At 42.5% G+C, this 11,789-nt stretch overlaps 1 long non-coding RNA gene across 1 annotated transcript; it reads right to left on the minus strand.

Annotated features, from left to right (window-relative positions):
- Window positions 1–282: 282 nt before the first annotated feature.
- LOC141782116 (uncharacterized) lies at window positions 283–11,237 on the minus strand. Its single transcript, XR_012597047.1, has 2 exons — window positions 10,139–11,237; window positions 283–579 (listed from the first exon to the last, which is right to left on the minus strand). It is a non-coding gene; the product is annotated as an uncharacterized LOC141782116 (long non-coding RNA).
- Window positions 11,238–11,789: the final 552 nt, after the last annotated feature.

The following is an 11,789-nucleotide window of genomic DNA, read 5'->3' on the forward strand; positions in this document are numbered from 1 at the left end:
CAAAACTCCCTGCTAGTAAATAGCCAACACTCACCTACTGTGGCTTGTATTTAGTGCCTTGACTATAAACCTGCATGGTCAAGAAAGAGGTTTTCTTTCTTGTACAATAAAAAGACCATACCACACCATTTTATGTCAGCACTACAGACATAATGTAGACATTATGCACATGTGTACATACACAACTACACTACCCAAATGCAACATATACAGACATGTGTGCCTGATTAGTCTAATCATAAGAAAACAGCTATTAAACTGGTGTGATGATAAAAAAATGTGTGTCCTTAAATCACCCACGAGGCATTGTCCTTGCCCCTGTTAGGCCAGGAGATACAGGGGCCTCATCTTACCATCTGTCCGAGACATGAGCCACTCCGAACCTGGGTGGGAGTGGAGTGGAGTGGAGGAGAGAGTGGACAGAGAGAATCCATGGTCTGGGGTAGGGGCTATTATCTCAGTGGTCATGGGTCCTTGCACATATTTCATGGTTTCCCCCAGGGTGTCTTCTCACAGCTATTAGCAGGCCGCATTCAGTTAAAGCACTTGTGGGCCACTTGAGGCCTGCATTTCTCTGTTCTAAAAACAAATGAGATAAGAAACAAATGAGATGATATCTGACAGGCCATCATAATGCACTGAACAGTCAATTATATTTGGTACAACTCGGGCTCACAGAATCATCTCCCTCTTTCTTTTTCTCTTACTCTCTGTGGAAGGGGAGTGGGTGTTCCTATTAGCCACTGACATGGAGACACAAGTCAGACAGACAAGCCGACAGTTGTCCATCAAGTGATGTTAGCCTGGCATTGAGTGTCTATATGGCTGACAACTGCCCATCACTTTTGTGGTGTGTCCAACAAGTTTTTGCACTATTCAGGTCTTCTCAACTGCTGTTTAGTTGTGCTTGAGAAAGCTTTCTTGACCTTGGCTTATAGAAAATGAATGATTTCACTTATTTAGTGTGGTTTCGCCTTATTTTTTTTTGCCTCAAACATATCGTTTTTTTACTTTCACAAGCAAAAGACAATGAGCTGACAACACCAGGGCAAAACAAAGCAAAGCAATTGTTGCAGTTCATGTTGCAACTTTTCAGCAGACATGTTCTTAATTTGTATTCCAGGCATGACGAGACTGTTAATGAGGTTCACAGCAGCATAAAAAAAATGTTGGCTAGTATGCTTTCTTTGTTTTTCAATGGCATTTTTGCTCAAAGAATACATACTATTGACTATTGAATTATTTCCACGTCAGCTGGCTGTCACATAATCTTTGTAGTGTGTTCCAGGGCAACTTTTGATACAAAATATGAGGCATCAGTGTGCCTTTGTTGACTATTGTTGACTTTGCTGAAGATACTCCTTACTGTAAGTAAATATCTAATGCTATAAAGTGAACAGCAAAACAAGCCTTAATTCCTCACGATGATCCTGTAAATCCTCTTGAAAATGTTGTCATGATGACTTTGGTCCATGGACATGCAAGTACAGTACAACACAGAAACACACTCACACACACACACACACACACACACACACACACACACACACACAGACACACACACACACACACACACACACACACACAGACACACACACACACACACACACACACAGACACACACACACACACACACACACACACACACACACACACACACACACACACACAGACACACACAGACACACACACACAAACGCATCTCAAAACCTGTGCCCACATAGAGTACGTGCAGATGCTAAAATGCACATGCTTGACTGCATGCTTGCAGACAAGCACATAATCAATGCAGTCTTACAGCAGGGCTGACCAGTGGGGGGGCATGACCTGCCAGGTGACCCATGTATGTCTCCACTAGTGCCAGTGCATGCCTGTGAGTGTGTATGTGTATGTGTCTATTAGACTGAAAGTCAGCTGTTCATCCATGCGAGCACAGTATATTTCAGTTTACAAGTTTAAAGGGGTACGGTGCACCACTACATAAGCAGCAACATGTGCACAGTGCTACAGACACTGACGATGCTAACTTATCCTTAACCCATCCTGTTTCCCCACTAATTAACCCTTGCAGCAACTCAGCTCTAGTAGTCCTTTACTTCTGTATCAAGCCGCTCTCTGAGCATTACACCTTCCAGAGCAGCCTAAGTTTAGAGTTGAGGACCCCCAAATGACAGTAGTAGAGAGCAGAGTGGAAGTCCTGTCATAAAGCCAATCAGGGGAGTCCTCGTTGGGCCTCGTAAATCTCCCACTTTGTAGGGTTACTGGGAGGTCTGGGAAGTGAAGATTTCCCACTTATTATTCTCAGGAAATCCCAGACAACCTCCCCCTGAACTTAGGTCACGCAAGGTCATGACCTTGGGACGATCATCATTGTTGTTTCCGTAACTATGGCAATCAAGCGCCTCTATGAGTCACACCCTCTGTGTATAATAGAGGGTGTGAATCTCTAGACCTAAATATATACGTGAATGTAGTATGCAGATACACACACATTAGATATTCACTATGTGATGATTATAGTAATTTCCTTTTTGGAATATAATGTTTTTGAGCTGGAATAATATAATAAACAAATATATTTATTATCATATCTTGATCAGAGATACTGTAGTGCAAGCTTGATTTAAAGTGTTATTGTAGAAATATGTGATTATTGGAATGTACTCCCATTAGCGTGTCTTTGTTTGTATGTTAATGTGAATATCCTGGTGTTTTTTGGTTATTATTATTTCTAAATGCAGACCTTATAGTCCAACACAGTCTCATAGCAATTTGTGAAATAGTCACAAAATTTAATCTATTTGATTCGTGTACATAGGCACAAATTTACTTTTTTTTCGTCACGCTTAGCAATTTCAACAACTTATTTTTAGTGCGTTTTCCTACGAATGTTCAGCAACACGTGACGCACATGTCAATATCGTGTCAAACTACTTAGTTAGGCCTAGGAAAAAATCAACTTGGTAAGGCTTAGGCAACAAAACTACTTAGTTAGGTTTAGGAAAAGATCACGGTTTGAGTTTAAAAAACAAAGGAAGTATAGCGTAACTTAAGTACGGAAGTTACTTCACAAAAAATACTCAGTGAGTTTTAGGAAAAGATCGTGGTTTGGGTTAAAATATCTCCGGAAGTGTTGTAACTTCCAGTACGGAAGTTACGTGACAAATAAATCAACTCTGACTTGTGGTTTCACACGGGACACGAACACCAGTCTCCTGGGCAAAGGTCCTGTGTTTTTGACTCACCCATCCACTCCGACTTGCTCTATATGTGGCGTTCACCGCTCTTTATACTTCCCGGTTCAAAATGATGTGGATTACATACAAATTAATTTTGTGTTGACCATCATGAAACAATTGTGAAATTCGTGTCGATGTACACAAATCAATACATTCAATTTCGTGACAATTTCACAAACTACTGTGCAACTGTGCTGAAGATTCGGTAGGAGAAGGCGCTTGTAAGGGATTGTGTCACAAATGTCTGTTAAGCACTGAAAATACTTTAGTTAACCTTAGCTTGTAATACATTTCGGGCTCGGGCCCGAAACTTCTGTAGTGGATCCGGCTTGGGTTGGGCTTGGACAGAAACTAGGCAGGATCATGTATGGTCGGGCCTGATTTTTCGGGCCCGATCATAGCTCTAGTTCTGTGCGGTTTTCATTGCGAAACCCTCAAAAAGCTTTTTTTTGCCAATGTTCCTGCAGACACCTTAACAGGCATGAGCCACATTTCCAGTGGGACACCAACCATCTCTTTCTGTCTCAGCAGAGAGCAGTGCTCCAGTGCCAGCCTAGTGCCATCAGCACAGGGATAAGCTTTCTGACAGAACATCGACAGGCTTTCAGAGTCTCCTGAGGCCGTTCCAGACCCGGGGGAGGATCAGCAGGCCTCCAACAAGTGGTTTTCAGGGCAGCGCAGGCTTTCATACTGTGAGGGTCTCTGACAGCTGAACCACAAGAAAATAAGTGACAGGATCTGAGGTCCAATTACAAACTGTATCAAAGGCCCAATCAGTCTTGTCATATATTGCAGCCCTAGTTTGTCCCTGCGTTTGAAATAAATGTAACACACTTCTTTTTAATGACGGCAAGAGTGCCATTTAAAGGGTGGAAGAGGTCACTCAGGACTACTGGATCCTTTATATTTTATCCAAAACACCATCATGTTCCTATGTGTTATTATCATGTTAAACAACCTGCCCATTTTCCACAGTTACCACGGAATCAAAAGCAAAAAAAATTGATAAAGCCCACCTTTAACCTCTAGCACTTAAAAAAGTTTCCCCTTAAAGCATCAAAAAATGTCTTTTTTATGACTTCTGTTCCACTTCTAGTTCTTGTAACAGCCATATAGGCCATGCCAAATGTGCCCAGAAATAAGCTGGGCCTCCCCACCGTCTCTGAGATTGCCCACCCAGGAGTCTGGCACACGCCACAGCGAGCAGGAGGCCCTCTGGATTACAGTAATACACACTATCTCATAATGGAAAGCTGCCTTGCACATTTCCCTCTCTCCGCCCTCATTGTCCACACTACCAACTGCACAATCAGGATATGAGACTGTGATTGCACCCGTTAGCATGTGGGAGTTTGCTGGTGTGCTGCTGCCCCCCTCCTCCCTTTTTTCTGAGCTGGGCACTGCTTGTCTCCTACAAGGTAAAAAAAAAAATGAATAAAAAAGCTAGATACCGTATACTGCTAATAACTATGTCAGCCTTACCGCACCATGAGCCCTAAACTAAAACAAGCGGTACGTCATATGAAAAAAAAACGTGAACCCTCCGACATGGACAGCTTGATTAATTTCAGGCAGCAGAGGTCATGGGTCACAAGGAAACAATGGCATGAACATATTTAACCTGAGATACTATCATGGTTAAATAAACAGTCAAAGCTGCCCTGTTTGGACCCGCCACACTCTCGGCAAACTCCGCCACTTTCCCTCTCACCCCGTAATCACCAGAGGCTGTAATTAATGGGGAGGCTGACCTACGGTTCAGGGCAGTGGAGAGGAAAGCCAAACAAAGTTGAAAGCCATTAAGAGGAAAGGGACGTTGAGGGGAAGAGAGGGACGCAAGCATGGGGGACTATGGACTTTGTTAGCCACCCAGTCTTCCCTTGGTGGCTAACAAAGGTGCAGGTGGGCCAGGGGGAGCAGAGGTGCACTCTGGCCGGAGTTCAGACCACCAGGTTACCGCAGACTGTACGTAATTACACCACAGAGGTCATTTACTTCACTAAGTGGCTTGCCTATACCGACCCCGTCGGTGAGTGCACGCTAATCGGGCTTGGTGCTCCAAACAATGGACCATGTGTGCCTCTGAGTGTTGTGGGAGGAGCAGAGGTAACCAGCAGACCACCGCTGATCAACGTGGACGAGATGTTTCAAAAGGACACAAAAGCTCTAAAAGGGGGGAGAGCATGGGGAGAGGCCAGAAGCAGACAGACGGACGGAGGACGGGTCTACTAAAGTTGCAGACTGGCACGTCTTCAAACCTGTATTTATCCAGGAGGTTCTAGAGGATAAAGGCGGATACAGTGACACTTAGGACAAGCGTAGGACAGATGCTTTCTCACCCAAGGACAAAGAGGATTTGAAGACATTAACAAACCATACGTCTCAAATATCCACTTTATTAAAATGTTATTGGCCTCTGACTTCCATTTGCTGTAACGACTCAGATCACTGTATTGTATTTCAGTGATACGTCCTTGTTGACTAAAACTTAACAAAAACGCCTATGAACAGTAAATAAAGGCTGCAAAACAAACAGGTACTGTATACCCTATGTGGATAAACTATGGACTTATCACCAGATTGGACCATATTTGATTCAGTCTTGAAAAGCATTACTTTTGTCACTATTATAAATTATATTCCCATAACATGGGAATGATTGTCTTTGTCTCCGTACAGAATGAAACATTGCCAATAATATCTGACATTAAATGACAATTAAAACTTGCCAAATTGAAACAAATTCCTACCGACTTGTTTGGTTTCCAGTTCGCAACCTCTACTTCTACTCCGTTTACTGGCAGATTAAAGCCATGCGTATCCTATAGCGCCAACTTCTGACCAAACTACGCTGCAGCCGAGTTTATTCACCCCAAATCAGTTGGTGGAAACGCACCTAATTCACTTTTTTTTGCGACATTTCAAAAGTTCGCTTAAAATTCACTTGACAATTGAATGGAAACTTGGGCTATTGGCTCTTGTCCTCATGGCTTGCTGCCTGCTGTTCAGTAGCATATGTTTTGTTTTGAAAATTTTGCACTGATAGACTATCTAACTTGGCCATTAAAAAAGCTAACACAACATAATAAAATGATCTGTCCTGATATGAACTTTGTGGACCCCATTACACCACTGTGAGTTACACAGCAGTTTGGCAGCTCTTTAGTATATATGTGTACATTGCTAACAAGCCAATCAGCCCTGCCAACAGAAGCAGTGGAAGCACAGAGAGCCATTAAAGGCCTGGCCGCAGCTACAAAAACAAAACCTATCCACCTGAGACCACAGAGGGACAGGATGCAGGCTACTTATAGCATCCCAAAACCAACCCACAAGAATAGCAGGAAAAACGACTCGGTACGGGAGCCGCACCGAGCCTTTTGAAGTGCGGCACCTCTAAACTATTCTGATACGCCACCCCAGCATCTTTGAAGGCAGGTTATCCTCCACGGCCGTGTGTCCTGTTGTGGACGAATTGTTTCCTCTTTCACTTTGTCTCTATTTTCCTGTAGAAACTGACACTGTTTTATTGTTCTCCTGGGCCACACTTTTGTCTAGTGGAGCGCAGGGGACGGGACCTCTCGCTGTTCTCCTGTTGGTAAAGGACGACCAGGGCGGGCAGCAACTGGTAAATGGACAGTAAGTTGGTCACAGGTGACGCAGGGGTGGTGATCGCAAAGAATCAGCAGAAGGATGACCCCCTGCTTATTGCAACCATTTCCTCTATCCTCAAGGTCGCGACCTTACAATGCCCTCTTGCCTAAGAATGGACCATTAGAGTAATTAATCAGTCAGCAGTCAGTGATGTCATTGCACAAACATGGCACAAGAATAGGCAGAACAGTGACATATTTTGTTGTTTTTGGTGTGGTGCTGATGGTTCTGCTCGTAAATACCACAGATTTATGGTGAGGGAACATGCACCTGCCACTCTGTACAAAGAAAAAACAGAGAAACGGCAAAAACAAGCACCCACTGTGTCACTTTCAGACTTTTAGAAGTAAACGTGAAGTAAAAAATCTCATGCCTGAATTTGAACAATAATTTATAGGTAATTCATGGCTCTGAGGCAACACATCGGATTTACTGCAGACAGAATATGCCCTAGAAATGTAATAGAATGTAAGAAAAGTGTTTCTTTTACTAAACTTCAATAAGATATGTCATACTCCCGGGGAAGGCGATAGAGGCGATGTTGCATGCTTTATAAAAATATGTATATAAATACAGGGAAATGTTTTCACCTCTGCTGCCAATAGCGTTGTAACCCGGTAGTATCTGTGTAATCTGAGATAGAGGTACAGTGCATGTGCTTCCCCTGACTCCTGTGGAGAAAGAAAGCTCACTTTAACACTCAATATCAGGGAATCTAATTGCACTTACAAACCGTTCCTTTTGGCTTCCTTCTGTGGAATAAGTCTATGGCGTCATATCACAAACCCTATCAGGCTTATTACAGGCACCATTTCAGAGGCGCAGAAATACATCATCGACATGTGTGATGTAGAATCTGATTTACTATCTGTATGAGATTAACTCAGGATGCCTGGTATAATCCAGAAATAGAAGATTTTTTATCATTTTATGTGGGAGAATAAACTAATTAAATTGATATAATTACATTTCAATTAACTTTCTTTTATTCATTATATTTCTCCCAATTTGACCACTATTGTTTGTTTTATTTCAATATTCTTTTATTTTAATAAAATTTTACGTTGGCATATTTAACAACCAGGCTGTGTTCATCAGTCCCATGCTGTTTTAGCTTTTATCCAATATAATTATTCTAGTTGGACTTAACAACCAGGCTGTGTTCAATCTAATTATTCTAGTTAGTTTTCCCTTCCTCCTGATTTTGATTTTGTTGTGCTGACATTATAATGACAAGGTTCGCGCTAAGAAAATAGGTTGGTCCATCACTACGCGATCATTAGCTGATACTGTGATGCCTGCAGCGAGATCCCAATCACCCACCAAGGACTTGTGAGTGACATTGAACAAGGAGAGGGAAAACAAGGAGAGGACAAACCTCATTTCACGACCTCTGAATAAAAGAATGAATTGTGAAATTCTTTAAGACTCAAACATCTGTGTTCCCACCATGCAAGGTGCAGCCCAGGGATGGCTACACTATGTCCCCACCCTCTCCCCTTTCTCTCTATATCTCTCTGCATTTATTGTTTTGTGCACCGTGGCCAGAGAACACTCTGGTATTTCCTCTGGGGAGTCGGCTAACGTGCAGATCAGCACAGATCTCTTCTTGGCGCACGGGCACTGGATCAAAGTACAGTGTGAATGCTCACTAGAGCTAAAAATATCATATTTGATTCAGGGTAGAGGTTAATATATGTCACCCCTGGCAACTACATTGTTTACATTCAGCACAGACACTGATTGGTGGCTTATTTGATTAGTTTCCCTTTCTTTGTTTCTGTGAGGCCACTTCCACCTCTATACGCTTTTACAGAATTTATCCATTGTTCATATGCGCTTCTGCCAATAGCTTTCTAAAACTGCGAATGCAGTGATCAAAACAACAAATGCTTTCAGTTTTAAACGATTTTCTCACACCAGTATTATATAGAAAACATAGTTTGGAGAGCTTGTTCCTAATGCAGAGAAATCTGGTTCTGGTTAGGCTCATTCACTGTGTGAGAATATAGAGAGGTACAGACCTTTGGCTCAGTATGAAGTCACATATAAAGAGACAATCAACATGGAAATAGAGAGACCTGTGATGTAGCGGTGTGCAAATTTACTGTAATGTGGGAGAATCTATAGAGAGGCTCTCATGTTATATTGGACAATGTGAGGTTGTGTCATACTGTGGTGCAAGGAGAGATCTATGCCAATCTAAGAATATCAATAGCCAATCTTTCACCATATTACAGTAACTATTCTTACAAGATGGGAATTTTTTTACACAATTTTTTTTTTAAATCCAACATATATTACAGTAGGTGCTATGTGCATGGGAATCTATGTCCTGATGTAAATGTTAGGCAAGATATGGAACATTAAACGGACTGCCTTAAATAAACATTTTATCTTCAGAAATTAAGATTTGATGCATCGTGTTGAAAATATTTTTTCTTTTAGCTTCCTTAAGTGAGGAGTGTTTTATCATAGCATTGTGTTCATTAGACACCATTATTATGGGATTTGGAGATGTTTTGCAACAGTTTTGGTGTGTTTCCTACTGTATTCTCAAAACTGGGCATTTTTTTTCTTCTAACAATGCACCCAAACAACGGAGAAAATCTGTTATCACGTGACACTTTGTCCAGATTAATTTTGTGGCAGTACTTGCCGTACAGGAAATTGCCATTCATGCAAATTAAGAGGGCTAAACAAGAGAACTTAAACTAATAGAGTATTGCTTGCAATAATGACAAGAGATGGAAATAATGGATTGTTAGTTCGCTTCATAATGACGCTAGATATCCGGGGGACGTGTAGATAGGCACATTAGAAGTCAATACTGTTCCAGAATAATAGGACGGCTCAGAGATAATGTACTCTCACGAGGGGGCCTCGACATTAGCAACAGCCCAGCAGGACTCTGCTTGCACGTGTGCCAATGACGCATTAAATCCCTCAATGACAAAAGATACAAGAAAGGTAAATCTGTAGGCACATTCTTTTGCCACCATCATACACCAGACGCCATACTGTATATACGACGGTAACACAGAGGGATGTTGAGATTGTTAGTAGTAGTTAGTAATTGTGTGGGGCAGTGAATGTTCATCATTTAGATGCAGGCCTCTGGATTGACAAAATTAATATGAGGCTCTCTACTGTCTGACAGAGACAACACTACCAAAAATGTGATTGAAATCATTGCTCACTATTCTAAAACAATTATTATTGAAAAAAAAAAAAGCAATACTCACAAGAGTCAAAAATCTTTAATCAGCCCACACTGTGATGAAAGCACCGTTCCAGCGTGAACCTCACTAGATGAAAACACAAATAAGACAAAAGAACGAAAGTACAGATGACATTAACTTCTGCTCAAATGAGCACAGTGGGAGAGCGCACAAAGTATTTAGCACCGCTCTTTCTGTCTTTTGATGTTGTTTGTCAATTCGCAGCATCCACTGCAGTATTTAGTGTCTTCAACCTCTATCTTCCCTGATGGCACGAGTGCAGGGTGAGTGTAATCGTGGCCCTCTCCTTCATTAGATATTAATTTATTCATTACATGTTAACTCCGCGAGACCTTGGAAGGAGACGCCAGGTGACTCTTCTTCATTTGGTCCCCAGCGCTCTCCACTGGGCCCAGGGAAACCACAGTAATGCCACGCAGTTGGGGGAGTGGAGAACAAATTATTCAGCTCCATAGAGGGGGACTCTTTGTGGTAAACACACGGTGGGACGCTCGTGCTGTCATAATTAAATCTGCAAATCCATAAGAGCAGGGTGCTTCCATTTTCGTACACAAACACATGTGGTGTGATAAACACAATCAAGCGGAAGCCCATAACAAGTACAGTGTATACATTTGTAAACACACAAATATAATATTGAATATTATATATACTGGTTTTAATGTTTTTAGTCACACCTGGTTAATATTGTACCTACAAACATGTAATACAAATCATAATTCTTTGAGACAGAAATACAGAGAAAGAGTGACACATATAAGAATAGGGATTGAAAGGGATGAGAGGGGGGGGTTGTAACTTCCTCAAAAAAGCGCGAAAGAGCTCTCTATCTTCGACCAAGCCATGGCAGATCAGAGAGAAAGACGCCAGAGAGCATCAATCCCAGCTTCTCTCAGTGGCCCATCAATGGGGGGAAAATCCCCAGCGAACAGGCAGCCTGGCTAATCCACAGCTAAATGACACCTCCAGACGCTAATGCCCAGACTGACCACAGAAGCAATCCACGGCGACTCCTCCACACATGTACCCACTGAATGCTTTTCAGCCGAGAGGGGAACTTGAAAGGGCCGGTGCCGTCTCTGTCTCTCTGTGTGCCACCTGCTTAGCATCCCCGCGCTGCAAGCTGCTATAGAGAGACATCTCCGGCAGAGGAGAAAGGCCCATTGTGTCCAGACGCCTTTGAGGGCATTGTTCTGCTTCACTGAGGCCAGGCCGACATCTGCACCATTCACACTGAAGGAAGTTGTAATCACTCCCCTGCTCTTAGCTCTGTGGCTCCAACTTCATACCAAGAGGGCTTGTGAAGTTGGGCCTGGGGTATACAACAAGGCGGAGGAGAGGGGGGAGTGGGTGCGTAGGATTTGGAAGGGTGGCTGTTTTTGTTGAGAGGCATCAGTTTAAATAGAAACTCTTACATACCCCCATACAGGCCCCCTGATCCCCACTCTCCCTTACAAACCACCAACTCGCCCAAGTGCACTTACTCTCTACAATACAAAGCAGGCAACTGATTTGCAGAGTTACCTCTCCATCAAAAGCGCTGATTAATTGCTTGTCTTTCACAAGTAGGGCAAAAGATTTCAAATGTGTAAAAAAAAAAAAAGAAACGTCAGGCTGCTGCATTTTCAACATGCTCCCTTTTCATTAGTAAAAA

Source organism: Sebastes fasciatus, chromosome 14 (genome assembly GCF_043250625.1).
Source record: "Sebastes fasciatus isolate fSebFas1 chromosome 14, fSebFas1.pri, whole genome shotgun sequence".
Taxonomy (NCBI): Eukaryota; Metazoa; Chordata; class Actinopteri; order Perciformes; family Sebastidae; genus Sebastes; species Sebastes fasciatus.